The following is a 12,995-nucleotide window of genomic DNA, read 5'->3' as shown; positions in this document are numbered from 1 at the left end:
TTTTGGTACGCGGGCCTCTCACTGTTGTGGCCTCTCCCGTTGCGGAGCACAGGCTCCGGACGCGCAGGCTCAGCGGCCATGGCTCACGGGCCCAGCCGCTCCACGGCATGTGGGATCTTCGCTGACTGGGACACGAACCCGTGTCCCCTGCATCGGCAGGCGGACTCTCAACCACTGCGCCACCAGGGAAGCCCTACAACTATAATTTTTTAATGTAGCAATTACTTGGTCTGTAGGCAAAGGTGGACCATCTGTATAATTTTGACCATGTTACTGTTCCTGAAATGACAGCCCTGCATCCCCTCTACCACTTCTTTACAAATCCATTTCTATGCCCGTGCAGTGCAGTAGGCATTAGAGTTGTCAAACTTCATCTCAAAGTATGAATAACTTATTCTTTGGATATTTACTTGAATTTGAACAAAATCTTCTTAAACTATTCATTCAAAAAATATTTACTGAGTGCTTACTATGTGCCAGGTACTGTTCTGGCACATGGGATACATCATAAACAGAGCAAGTGTTGCTGCCTTCATGGAGCTTATAGTCTAAATGCAGGAGACAATAAAAATAAACATAATAAATGGCTAAAATATGAATGTTTGAAGCTGATAGGTTCAATGAGAAAGATGATGTTTAGGATCACACAGTGTAGACTTCAGCACCAGACCCCAAGCTGACAGAAAACCCGTATGTTCTTTGGCGGGTATGCTAGACTGCTAGGGTTGCCATAACAAAATACTACAGCCTAGGTGGCTTAAACAACAGAAATTTATTTTCTCATTGTTCTTGTGGCTGGGGGTCCCAGATCAAGGTACCAGTGGGGCTGGTTTCTGGTGAGACCTTTCTTCCTGGTTTGCAGACAGCCACAGTCTCACTGAGTCCTCACATGGCCTTTCCTCTGTGCATGTGTGGAAAGCTCTGGTGACTCTTCCCCTTCTCATAAAGACACTAGTCCTATTGGATGAGCCCCCCACCCCCTTATGACCTCTTTTAACCTTAATTAAAAGGCTGATTACCTCCTTTAAGGCTCTGTCTCCAGAGTCATGTATGGGTTAGCGCTTCAACATATGAATGTGGTCAAGGGAGTGGGAATCAATTGCACTCGTAACAGATGGCATTTGTGACATGAGGGAGACTTAAGTATGGGGCCTAGGGCAGAGTCCCATCTTGTTCAGGTTTAAGGGCAGTGTTGAGGTAAACTTCATCGAGAAGATGAAATTTGAGCAAAGACAGGAAGGAGGTAAAGGGGTTCTCTACGTGGCTATCTGGAGAACGCATTGCAAGCAAAGGCAACAGCCACTGCAAAGGCCTTAGGACAGGAATGTATCTGGAATGTTTGGTAAACAGTAAAGACGCCAGTGTGCCTTCGGGATGGCAGAGTAGGAAGAGATGAAGTTGTGAGGAGCTGGACGGTGCAGAGTTCTGCAACCCATTGTAAGGACTTTGGTTTTACCTGAAAGGGGGAGCCATTGCAGGGTTTTGAGCAGAGGTGTGACATGGTCTGATTTACATATGCATGTAGTCACGAAATAAGTATTTTAACATATTTTGGTGAATTCAGTGTGAAATGATGCACATATACATTAACCGCACCTTTTAAAACCTTGATTTTAGAATCTCCTTTTAGTTTCTAATTTTAGAGTCAAATTATCTGGAGAATTGCCCACTTACAAAGTTTTCCAGTATGTGATAAATACATAAGTAGGGCTTCCTTCCAGATCTCTTATTACTTTTCTTTATTCTTTCTTCTATTGCATGTGCTTGATTACACATTATTTTGTGTGTTCATTTGAAATATTTTAAACTAAGTTTTATCTAATGTGTATACTTAATATCTACGTTTTGAGATACTCTTGCACAGAGCCAATACTATGGTAGCTTGGTTAAAATACTTTGTAACTCAGATATGAAGAGAAAAGATAGTCACAAAAGACATTATTCTGTGCCTTTTACAAAAAATAGTACTTTGAGGGCCGGTTGTGTACCATTGTCGTATAAAGTTTGTTTCGTTCTCTTTGACTTTAACGAAATCATGACCATCTATTATTTTCCATTCAAGAGAAACAGAAACTGGCTTGTTACTTAACACTTCTATGGCTTATTTTTTCCATTAAAGAAAAAAAAGAGGTGTTTTTGAGATAAGTATGTGACAGTTGATGTATAAACAAGAGTAGGTTTGGTTATAGGTAAAACTGTGAAATATGTCAAGTTTGGCTTCCTCTGAGTTCAGGGAAATTCCCCAAAGCATCTCGGGCACTTAGCACACAGTAACCAGCACATAGTAGGTGCCCATTACATATTTGTTAAGTGAATAACATCTCTTTCACTAACTTGCTGGGGACGTGTGTTGCCCATCCCTGGAGTATTCCAGTTTTACAAGATTGCTGTAGGAAGTGTGCGACCTCTGCACAAACGTATGAATTGCTAATAGTTGCACTTCAGATGTCAGTGGGGAGATATTTTAAAGTACAGGATCTTCCCCGAGAGCCCCTTCAAATCACATCACTGGGCACCTATTTACTTGGTTTGTCGTTGGGGCAGATGGAAGTTGCATTTGGTATACAGCCTTAGGATATAATATCCTGAATTATTTCTATTTCTTGATTCCTATGCAAAAATTACTGGAGTTGTTGATTCTAAAGCAGCTCCTGTCAATTAGTAAACCATTGCTTATACAGCTGACCCTTGAACAACAGGTATGAACAGCACGGGTCCACTTACAGACAAAATTTTTTCACTAAATCTGTTTTACAGTACTACACCATCTGAGGTTGGTTGAATCCATTAGATGGAAGGCTGATTATAAAGCCATATACAGGATTTTTAACTAGCAGGGGGTCAGTGCCCCTAACAACTTCCCTCTTGTTCAATGGTCAGCTGTACTTTGTATTAGGTAGGACTTGAACCCCCGACCCTCAGACCTCAAAGCCCAAGCGCTTTCCCAATACCTTTGACATTCCACCGCAAGGCCAGCCTCAGTGACTGAGTGGTGACGAGGGGTGTCCGCTAAAATGCCAAACTGCCAGCATCAGAAGTCTGTCAGTCGTGTGCTGGACCTGACAGTCAAAGATGCAGCTAAAACATCCTTATAGGTAACCTAGGGTTCCCGCCCTCTGGAGGCACTGCTGTTATAAGACATACAACGTTGACAGCCCACGCTGCCTACAACTGTGTTTTAAAAGGGCTAAGTTGAAACATACACCTTTGCGCTGAATTAATTCTAGGGTAGCTTCGTAAACCTCTTTCCGGTTTTGTAAGAAGCCTACAGTAACCTTTGTAAACTGTTTTTTTTCCAGCCCCAAAGGAAGGGCAGGGTTCCTCGCGGGTAACCCTTTCTCCCTCTCGCCACCCCTTCCCGTATTTCTTCTACCCCCATCCTCCGGAGCCACACAAGGGGAACGGGATGACAGTCGGTGTTGAACAGAGAGAGAGGACGCTGCGCATGTGTTTGGTGCTTTTCAAGCTGTGCAGGCTCACCCTAGGGGGCGACGCAGCCACCTCGCGAGCCCCTTGGAGAGTGAGAACCAGGAGAGCCTCCCCCGCGCGGGGAGGAACCCCGCGGCCGCAGCCCAGTGGCTCGGCCCGCCCTCCTCCCTTCTTCATTGGCTCCCGTGCTCTACGTGTCACGCCTGAGACGCTGGCGCTGCCCTACCGGCGAGGGGCGGGGCTCGGGACGCATCCGGCGGGCAAGTGCGCAGGCGCAGGAGAGCGGGTCTGGGGCCGGACGGGGGGAGGGAGGGGGTGGTGTTCCCGGTTTCCTGGGTTACCTGAGGGGGCGGGGGTGGGGAGTTTGCGGCGGCGGTGGCAGGGACAGCGGCTACGACTCGGGATTTTCCCGGTGAGGCGGAGCGTGCGGCGGCGACGGCAGCCAGAGAGCAGGTAAAGGCGGCCCCCGGGCCCGGCGATGCCGGCAGAGGGCTAGGGGTCCCGGACCCAATAGGTGGCCTGGACGGAAGGCGGTTGGCGCGGGGGGCGGGTAGCAGTCAGCTCGGGATGGGGGTCGCGGCGGCCGGGCTGAGGGCGCGGGGTACTCGGCCCGACGCGCCGGCCCGGGGTTTCTGTCCGGCTCCGGGACGTCTCTCTGCCGTGCCCGGGCCGCTTCTGACAGCAGGTGAGCCGCGGGCAGGAGCACTGCCCGGCCTCTCCGGACCTTTGCGGTGGGCGCGCGCCCACCAGCCACTAACTTTATTTCCTGGCGCTTGGAGGGCGGAGGTCAAGCAGGCTGGCGGCGATTTGCTGCGATCTTGATTGTATTTATTATCCTGTGCCGCGGCACAACCTGCACCCCGGCCGGGCCCACACTGGCAGGTTGACGGCAGGAGTTGACAGTTTCCGCGCCACCACCCTGCGGGTCGCTCTTAACGATCTTGCCCGGCGGTTGCTCGCCCACCTGTCATCTCCCCCGTGCGCCTTGGTCCGCTGCTTTTCTCCTGCCTGTAACACCCCTTGCCCGGGCGAGAGACTCTCCAGAGGATCCTCTGAGACATCTGCCGTCTGTCCCGGGCATCATTGGAGGCTTGGCTGAGATGCCCGTTGGCCTCTGGTGGGATTAAACTGTACGGGAAATAACCCAGGGAGACCCCGGCACCACAGTGTGGAGGCCAACGGGTTGCGTAGTGGCGGAGTGGGTAAGCTCAGGGGCTTTAAAAAACGCTTCCTAGCTCTGAGTCTTACCAGGTTAAACAAAACAAAACATTCCCTATATGCTCAGCAGACCATACACACCCAGTGACAGCACTTAGTAGTTGATGAGGTAGCTTCAAGCAGATAGAACATTTTAAGGGAGTTGAATCTCGTGTTGAATACATCGGTGTTGAATTCAGACCAGTGTTTCCTGGAATATTGAATTCAGCCTGCACTTTCCTTAGGGTTTGTTGAGCAGACTGATAGGACAAACTGAATTGGGCTTGTCTTCCTGGTGATCCTTGGCTATTCTCCTCTGTTACTTTAAACTTCCATACCCAGGAACCTTATGCTAATAAAGATGTTGACTCTGAGCTTTCATTTTATAAATGTAGTTAATTAATACGGGGGATCTGTTTTAAAGAGCTTTGCAAGTAGCCAGCAACTTTTCTTTTCTGATACCTCTTTGTTGTCATCCATATTACTGCAAAGATTGGAGAATTTGGAAAAGGGGGGGAGCATAAGGAGAAAATGAGTTACTATATTATTTAATTTACATGAAAACAATTTGTAAACTATAAAATTGTATATGACTATAGTAAATATTTTTTGAGCACCTACGGTGTACAAGACAGTTTCCTAAACAGATAAATATCCCCTCCTACACGGAGCTTACATTAGTGGGGAATCGCAGATGATAAACAAAATATGTGCTATGTCAGATGGTGTTAAGGACTATGGAGAAAAAGCAGGGAAGACGGAGAGACTTGCAGTTTTATTTTATCGAAGTATATTTTGATAGTTGATTTACAATGTTGTATTAATTTCTGCTATACAGCAAAGTGATTCAGTTATTTATATATATATACACATATATATATATATACACACACATTCTTTTTTTAAAATATTCTTTTCCATTGTGGTTTATCATAGGATACTGAATATATTTCTCTGTGCTCTACAGTAGGACCTTGTTGTTTATCCATTCCATATAATAGCTTACATCTGCTAATCCCAAACTCCCACTCCATGCCCTCCGCCTTGGCAACCACAAATCTGTCCTCTGTGAGACTTACAGCTTTTTGTTTTTTTGTTTTTTTTTTTTGCGGTACGCGGGCCTCTCACTGCTGTGGCCTCTCCCGCTGCGGAGCACAGGCTCCGGGCGCACAGGCTCAGCGGCCATGGCTCACGGGCCCAGCCGCTCCACGGCATGTGGGATCCTCCCGGACCGGGGCATAAGCCCGTGTCCCCTGCATTGGCAGGCGGACTCTCAACCACTGCGCCACCAGGGAAGCCCCCGTGACTTGCAGTTTTAACTAGAGGTAGCCAGGGAAAACTTCCTAGGGAAGATGACATTTGAGCCCAAGACCAAAGGGAAGTGAGAGGGTAATCCATGCACCTCTCTGAGGGAAGAGTGTTCAAGCAGAAAGAAAGGCACTTGCAAAAAGCTTAGAGGCAGGAGTGGACTGGGTACGTTTGAGGACAGCAGAGAGGCTGATTTGGCTGTGGTGGAGTGAGCAAAGTAAGAGTCGCAGAAATGAAGGAGAGTGGTAAGTGGGAATGGGGAATCAGATTGTGTAAGGACTTGGGCTTCCACTCTGAGTGAGAAGGGGGCTCACACTTCTGAATAGAGAAGGGATATAATCAGACTTGCCTTTTAAAAGGGTCACTCTGGTGGCTGGATGCAGAATAGATTTTGTCTGGGGTAGGGTGAGGGGTTGGGCAGAAGCAGGGATATCAATTCCAGGACGCTTGCCGTAATCCAGGCCAGAGAGGATGTACCTGGGACCAGAGAGGAATTGGTGGAGTGGTTGATTTCTGGACAAATTGAGGGTAGGGTCAACAGGAGACTTAAAGGACACCAAAATTTTTGTCCTGAGCAAGTAGAAAGATGGAGTAGACGTATACCGAGATGAGGTTTATGAGAGGAGCAGTTTGGTGGGGAGAAGGTTAGGAGTTGGTTAGAAAATAATGAAATTAGACTCCAAGTGGAGATTAGTAGTAGACACTAGTGACTTTGTATTTAAGACACTTTTTATGTTATCCTGACTGTAACAGGGGTTTAATATTTTCAACCATGAACTCCCAACTTTTTCTCACGCTCATTTTCTTTTTAGCCATTTGGACCAGCCTAATCATTTTTTTCACCAAATGTAGCTTTGCTTTTATTTGCTTGCACTTAGAGCATCTGTTTGTTAGTTTCATTTGCTGAGAAAGCCATATAATCCGGAATTCCAGAGTGTTGTATCTAACTTGAACACCTTCATCTGATTAATCTTTTTCTCAATTATATTTAGATGCCTGGCTTAAGTTCAAGAACTTTTTTTGAAGCCTCAGAAATCTTGTTATTAAATGTGGCTTCACTTGGCCATTTGCAAAATTACAATGGTAATGACCTATATTTTTAATACTTTACTAATAGTCAGTAATATACAGGGATTATCCTAATTCTTCTGTTTCATTAAAGATGGCTTGAAAGAAATGGGCCATCACATGTTAAATGGAGATCGTTTTCATCAAATTATGCAGTATTTGGAGCAATAGAATTTGACCTGTAAAACTTGTATGAAAAATATATCATGCTCTTAGAATTTAAGGCTGCCCCTTACATTTTAAGAAACCAGGTAATATGCTAATATTTTTAAATGGAGTTGTAACCTAAATGTGTCATGAAAGTATATAAAAATCTGTTAGATAAATAGTTATAAACCGATCTTAGAGTTGATAGGGATGCTATATTCTCTTTGGTACTACTTTCTTTTGCTATTGCTTCTCAGCAGTGTTTGTCCTGTGCCTCTTAATTCTCCTGACTTTGTTTTACAGTAATTGAGATATTTGGAAATTTTGAATGCTCTCCAAATCTAACTTCTGGAAAGAGGAAAACAAAAACAAAGAAAAATCTTATCCAATAATATGAAAAGTGTAACCATTTTAATTAGCCAAGAAAGGAATCAAACAATTTTCCAAAGGACTAGTCATTATTCCATTCAAATGCAATTCTTTGAAGTTGAAACTCAAGATAGACCAGGAAATAAGAGAACTTCTAGCCATTTGAGAAGAGTGGAAGAAATAGATGAATGATAAGGTGGAGTACTACACATACTTCTACAGCTACTGCCACTTGTCTTTAAAAAGTAAGGAGAATAGAAGATTTTTGCCAGAAACCTGAAGAATTGCATATTTTAAATTAAAAAATGTGTGGGGAGGTGAAGCCCAGAAGCTATACATTAAACATCTTGACACTGACTGATTCCTAGAAAAATTGTAGACCAGATTGCCAAACAGATGCTTTGTGATTAGAAAAAAAAGAACTGATTACTAAGATGCAGAGTTGGTTTTTAGAGAACACGTCATATTACACTAACCTCATGCTCACTTTGCCAAAGATATAATAATATTAAATAATCTTTGTAAGCACCTCACATCTTACAGAGTGCATTCCCATTTATCATCTCATTTAACCCTCACGTCATCCCCCCTGTGAAGTACTGTTAGGTGAGGAGGGCCTCAACAGTAAGAGTCCTGGGGGGACACAAAAGGGACAGATATGGGAGATTTTAGAAAGGACTTGCTTAGATATGGGGGAAAGTTGAGGGAGGAATCAAAGTGGGCTTTAAGGATTCTAGATTGTCTGAGGGAATGGTGATGCTGGTAATTGATCTTAATTCTAAAAATACAAATGGGGCTTCCCTGGTGGTGCAGTGGTTAAGAATCCACCTGCCAATGCAGGGGACCTGGGTTTGAGCCCTGGTCCGAGAAGGTCCCACGTGCCACGGAGCAACTAAGCCCGTGCACCACAACTACTGAGCCTGTGTGCCACAACTACTGAAGCCCGCATGCCTAGAGCCCATGCTCCGCAACAAGAGAAGCCACCGCAGTGAGAAGCCCGTGCACCACAACGAAGAGTAGCCCCCACTCGCCGCGACTGGAGAAAGTCCGTGCGCAGCAACAAAGACCCAACGCAGCCAAAAATAAATAAATCAATAAATAAATTCATAAAAATAAATAAAAAAAGAAGTGGAGGAGTAGATGGGGAGACGTGAAATTCATCAGTTCACATCAGTTTGGTGGAAGTAGCTGTTTTCTTTCTTGGAACTGCATCTGGAATGAGTCACATATAATTAAAAATTTTAACATATGTAGGTCTGGAGCTCAGGAGAGAAGTCTGAACCAAATTTAAAAAGTCTTCATTCAGTAAATATATTCTTTCAAATACTTTGGTAAAGAAAGGAGGACAGTGGATAGAAGCTTGAGTGGGGAGGTGTGATCAGGGAAGGTTTGTTTTTCTTTAAAAATGGAAGAGATAAGGATACTTCAGTGGACTGAAGGAAGGGGGCCATTGAAGAGGTGAGAAAATTGAAGTCACAAGAGAAGGAAGGTAATTAGACATAATCTCAGAGGAAGTGGAAGGATCGGCAACAGGAGCACAGGTGAAAGGGTTAATATCCCGAAGAAAAGCCGTGACGCATAGTCCTTTAAAAAAAGGAAAAGGAAATAGGGAGTAGATACGGATACAGATTTATAGATAAGTATCCAGGATAGCATCAGTTGTCTCTGTGAAGCAAGGTTATCTGCTGAGATTGAGAAGGAAGAGCGTGGATCAGTGTAATTTTGAGGGGAAAAGAAAACTTACCGTTGTGATTGGAAAACGGCCTTGGCCAGGGACCAGTGACCTAATTGCTGATACTGTTTAACACCCCTGCAGTCACAAATGTAGGAAGAAGCTGTGAGTGCTGAAGCAGTTTTCTCCAGCAGCTCCGCATAACACAGCAGAAGGCAAATATGCTGAACCTGGAAGGGGATTGGAAGGGAAGGTATGATGGAGGACTTGGGCCGGGGTGCTGTGAAGTCAGGGGACTGCGGGTGGTAGTGAGGTGGTCAGTTGAAGGGCTGAACCTTAGGTATCCTGCTTGATTAAGGAAGAAAGCAAAGCCAAGACAGAGCTGATGAATGTGGAGAATGAAGAGGATGAAGAATCCCAGTGAGTAAGCTGTAGGATTAATGGAAGTGAAGGAGAACTAGAGACAAAAATGTGATGTGAGAGTCCTAAATTTAAGATTCTGGAGTTGGAGCAATTGCAGGTGATGATAAGGGCCAAAGTATGACTGATGGTGGTGAGTAGCTGAGATCAATAGTGCTAATTACAACAATAGTAATATTAATAAAAGCTACTGTTTATTGAGTACTCTATACTAGTCACTATACTGAATGCTTCCCATAGGTTATCATACTTATTTTTCACAACCATCCTGTGAGGTACATATTAGGAGCTTCATTTTACAAATGAGGAAACTGGGGCTCAGTGAGGTTAAGTAATTTTCCCCAAGGCACACAGGAAGTACCTGAGTCTTTCTAGCCCCATAGCCCTTATGCCCAGCTATTGAAACCATGCCGGCCTTCTGCAAAGTAGGGGTCACTGAAGGAGAGGAAGTCAGAATGCTCTAAATCCTAGTGTGTTGACATTAATTTTTCTTATGGATAGTGAAGCCCCCAGAGTAACAGATCTTGTGTGCAGAGGAAGATAGGAGTTGTATGACAAAATTCTCAGTAAATGGAGATGCATGACTCAAAGGTCAGTCGTGTTAACTTTAAATATGGTTATAATATAACATTAAAGGCGAATGAAATGGGATAATAATAATGTGCAAACTACCTTGGGAAACCAGGATAGTATTGACTTGTCCTCTGGCCTGGGATCTGGGTGTGTATAGGGGTTTATTAAGAGGAGGAGATGAAGTGACCTTCCTGTGTGAAGGTAGAGGATATAGGGAAGTTTCGTAGCAACAGAACTAGGGATCCTAATGGTAAGGAAGTAAAGAATTCAGGGGTAGGGGGAGGACTCATCTAGCTGTGCATGAAAAATCAGAAAGGATGGTGGCAGGTAGGGTGATTATATAATGTATTGACCAAACAGGTGTTATTTCGAAAATGAAAAAAATGTCATTAATAATTACTCTGGGACAAGAAGCATAAACTAGGACTGTCCTGGGCAAATAGAGATGTTTAATCATATCAGTCATGGGTAACCAGAGGACCTGTCACCCTGGAAAGGGGTTGTGGATGTTGAGAAGGAATGAATGGAGCCTTAAATTTGAGGGATGTGAATGGAGCTTACTAGCCTAAGATTATTCTCTAGCCCCATAATACTGCTCCAAAATGCTCTGGGCATGCCTTGTTCTATAAGGGTCTGAAGGAAGTTATGAATTCATCTCTAGATGAAAATTTGGAGGCCATTAATATATAGATGGTACCTGAAACCTTAGAAGTGGATGATATTGTCACAGAACACAAAGGGAAGTGAGGCAGAGGGGAAAATGCAGAGGCTCACCTACATGAAGGAGCTGGCAAAGAAGCATCCAGCCAAGGAGACAGAAGGAGTTGTCGGAGGGGCAGGAGGAAAACCAAAAGAGATTTGGCATCTTCCAAGTCAAGAGAGAAGAGAGATTTAAGAAGTGAGTGATTGGGACTTCCCTGGTGGTCCAGTGGTTAAGACTCCGTGCTCCCAATGCAGGGGGTCTGGGTTCGATCCCTGGTCAGGGAACTAGATCCTGCACACATGCCGCAACTAAGAAGACCACATGCCACAATTAAGACCCACCACAGCCTAGATAAATAAACAAATATTAAAGAAGAAAAGAAGTGAATGATTAATAGTCTCATATGCTTCATGTTCCACAGAGAGGTCAAATGAGATAAGGACTGGAACATATCTGTTGGATTGGTCTTGACTTGAGTAGTTCCGGTAGAGCAGTGTGGGCAAAAGCCAGACTGCAGTGCACAGAGGGGTGGAGGGGAAGTGAGAAGACTACTTCCAGTGCAGATTACCCTGAGTAATCTTGAAAGAGGAAGGTATCAACATGATTTTTTTCTTTTTTAAATGTAGGCAGTGAAGAAACCAAAGGAGATGAGGGGTTAAAAACTGAGAAGGAGATGGAAGTCCAAGCTGTGCCTCCTAATATTGTCTAGTCAGTAATTTTGTAGTAATCAAAAGAGTGAAAGTAAGAGGAAGAAACATTTTAGATCAAGAAAGACAAACTTCATAATGACTATAATTTGTCAGAAGCTGGACTGGGTGGGGAGTGTTTATTGAAGGGATCAAAGTCCTAATTTGGGTGAAATATTGGAAAGTGACATCTAGGTTGTGGACTAACTCTAGGATTCTGTTTTTTCCGCTTTTTTTTTTAAAGACTTCTATTTTTATTTAATATTTATTTATTTATTTGGCTGTGCCGGGTCTTAGTTGTGGCATGAGGGATCTTTAGTTGTGGCACACAGGATCTTTAGTTGTAGCATGCAGGATCTTTAGTTGTGGCATGCAGGATCTTTAGTTGCGGCATGTGGGATCCAGTTCCCTGACCAGGGATCGAACCCGGGCCCCCTGCATTGGCAGCGTGGAGTCTTGACCACTGGACCACCAGGGAAGTCCCTTTTCCTCTACTTTTAAGCCTGTTTTTTTTGAATGGTTTAACCATGTCCCACCCCCAAGATTGTTGTTGGGATAGGTTTGCTATTTTCTAGGGATTTGTCCTTATACTCCTTCTTTTTAAAAGTTAACTGTGTCTTTGTACATTGGAAATATTTTCTGGTTAAATATACTTAAGTTTTCTGTTGTGGTAGCATTTGATTCTTGGCTGAATTCACTGCTCTTGGTAATTTCTGTTTAGCAAAAGTGAATTCCAATCTATATGCTTGTTTTATATTATGAACTTTTAAAGAGCAATAATAGTATATTAATTTTTTCCTTTCTCTTCCCTCTTTAAAATTGCTCTGATCAAAATGTGATTTGCTGCAGTGAAATTCTTATTAAGTTTTGTAGTTCACTTGTCTTGGTTCCTTATATGGAAGAGTAATAGTCGTAATTGCATAGATATTATTTCAACAGTATAATTATTATACAAAGTTTAGATGAGTATAAAATTAAAACAGTGGTGAGAATGATTTCCTCCTTTATTATAACTATGTGCTTTATTCGAAAGGCCAACAAAACATGTTTATCAGTTCATAAAGTGCATTCATTGTTATTGCTCCTGGGTATTCATTCATTGAAGTACAAAATTCAGTGTATCCTCACCAATGGTAAAAGGAGGTTTTACTGCTGTGAATTGTAGGATAGCTGTATATTCATCAACTCACTCTTATACTGCTTTTTGATATTTGCTTATCTGAACCTTTAATGCACTATGACTTTATTTTTATTTTAGTCTATTAAAGATTAAAATCCTTTGCCATTTTCTGGATTTCCTCTTAATGATGCTTCCAAAGACAGTAATGCTGATAACTGTTCTTGCTTTTCTGTTAGCTTTATTTAAATATTTTGGAGAATATTTCTAAAGTCATACGTTCCACACTGCTGAAATATATATATT

At 43.4% G+C, this 12,995-nt stretch overlaps 1 protein-coding gene across 3 annotated transcripts in view; it reads left to right on the top strand.

Moving 5' to 3' along the window:
• Positions 1-12,995, top strand: part of LYST (lysosomal trafficking regulator) — a 193,923-nt gene that overhangs the window by 12,416 nt on the left and 168,512 nt on the right. Inside the window, exon 1 of one of the 3 annotated variants that reach the window (XM_027094059.1) lies at positions 3,808-3,882. The exons of the other annotated variants lie outside the window; for them this stretch is intronic. The gene's annotated coding sequence lies outside the window, so the exon portion shown is untranslated. Of the gene's footprint in view, positions 1-3,807; positions 3,883-12,995 lie in introns of those variants that run through there. 3 annotated transcript variants of the gene reach the window in all.

The sequence above is a fragment of the Aethalodelphis obliquidens genome, unplaced genomic scaffold (genome assembly GCF_003676395.1).
Source record: "Aethalodelphis obliquidens isolate GAN/ISIS:26980383/991018 unplaced genomic scaffold, ASM367639v1 scaffold87, whole genome shotgun sequence".
NCBI lineage: Eukaryota > Metazoa > Chordata > Mammalia > Artiodactyla > Delphinidae > Aethalodelphis > Aethalodelphis obliquidens.
Note: the sequence above shows the minus strand (reverse complement) of the source record. Positions and strands in the feature narration are given on the sequence as shown.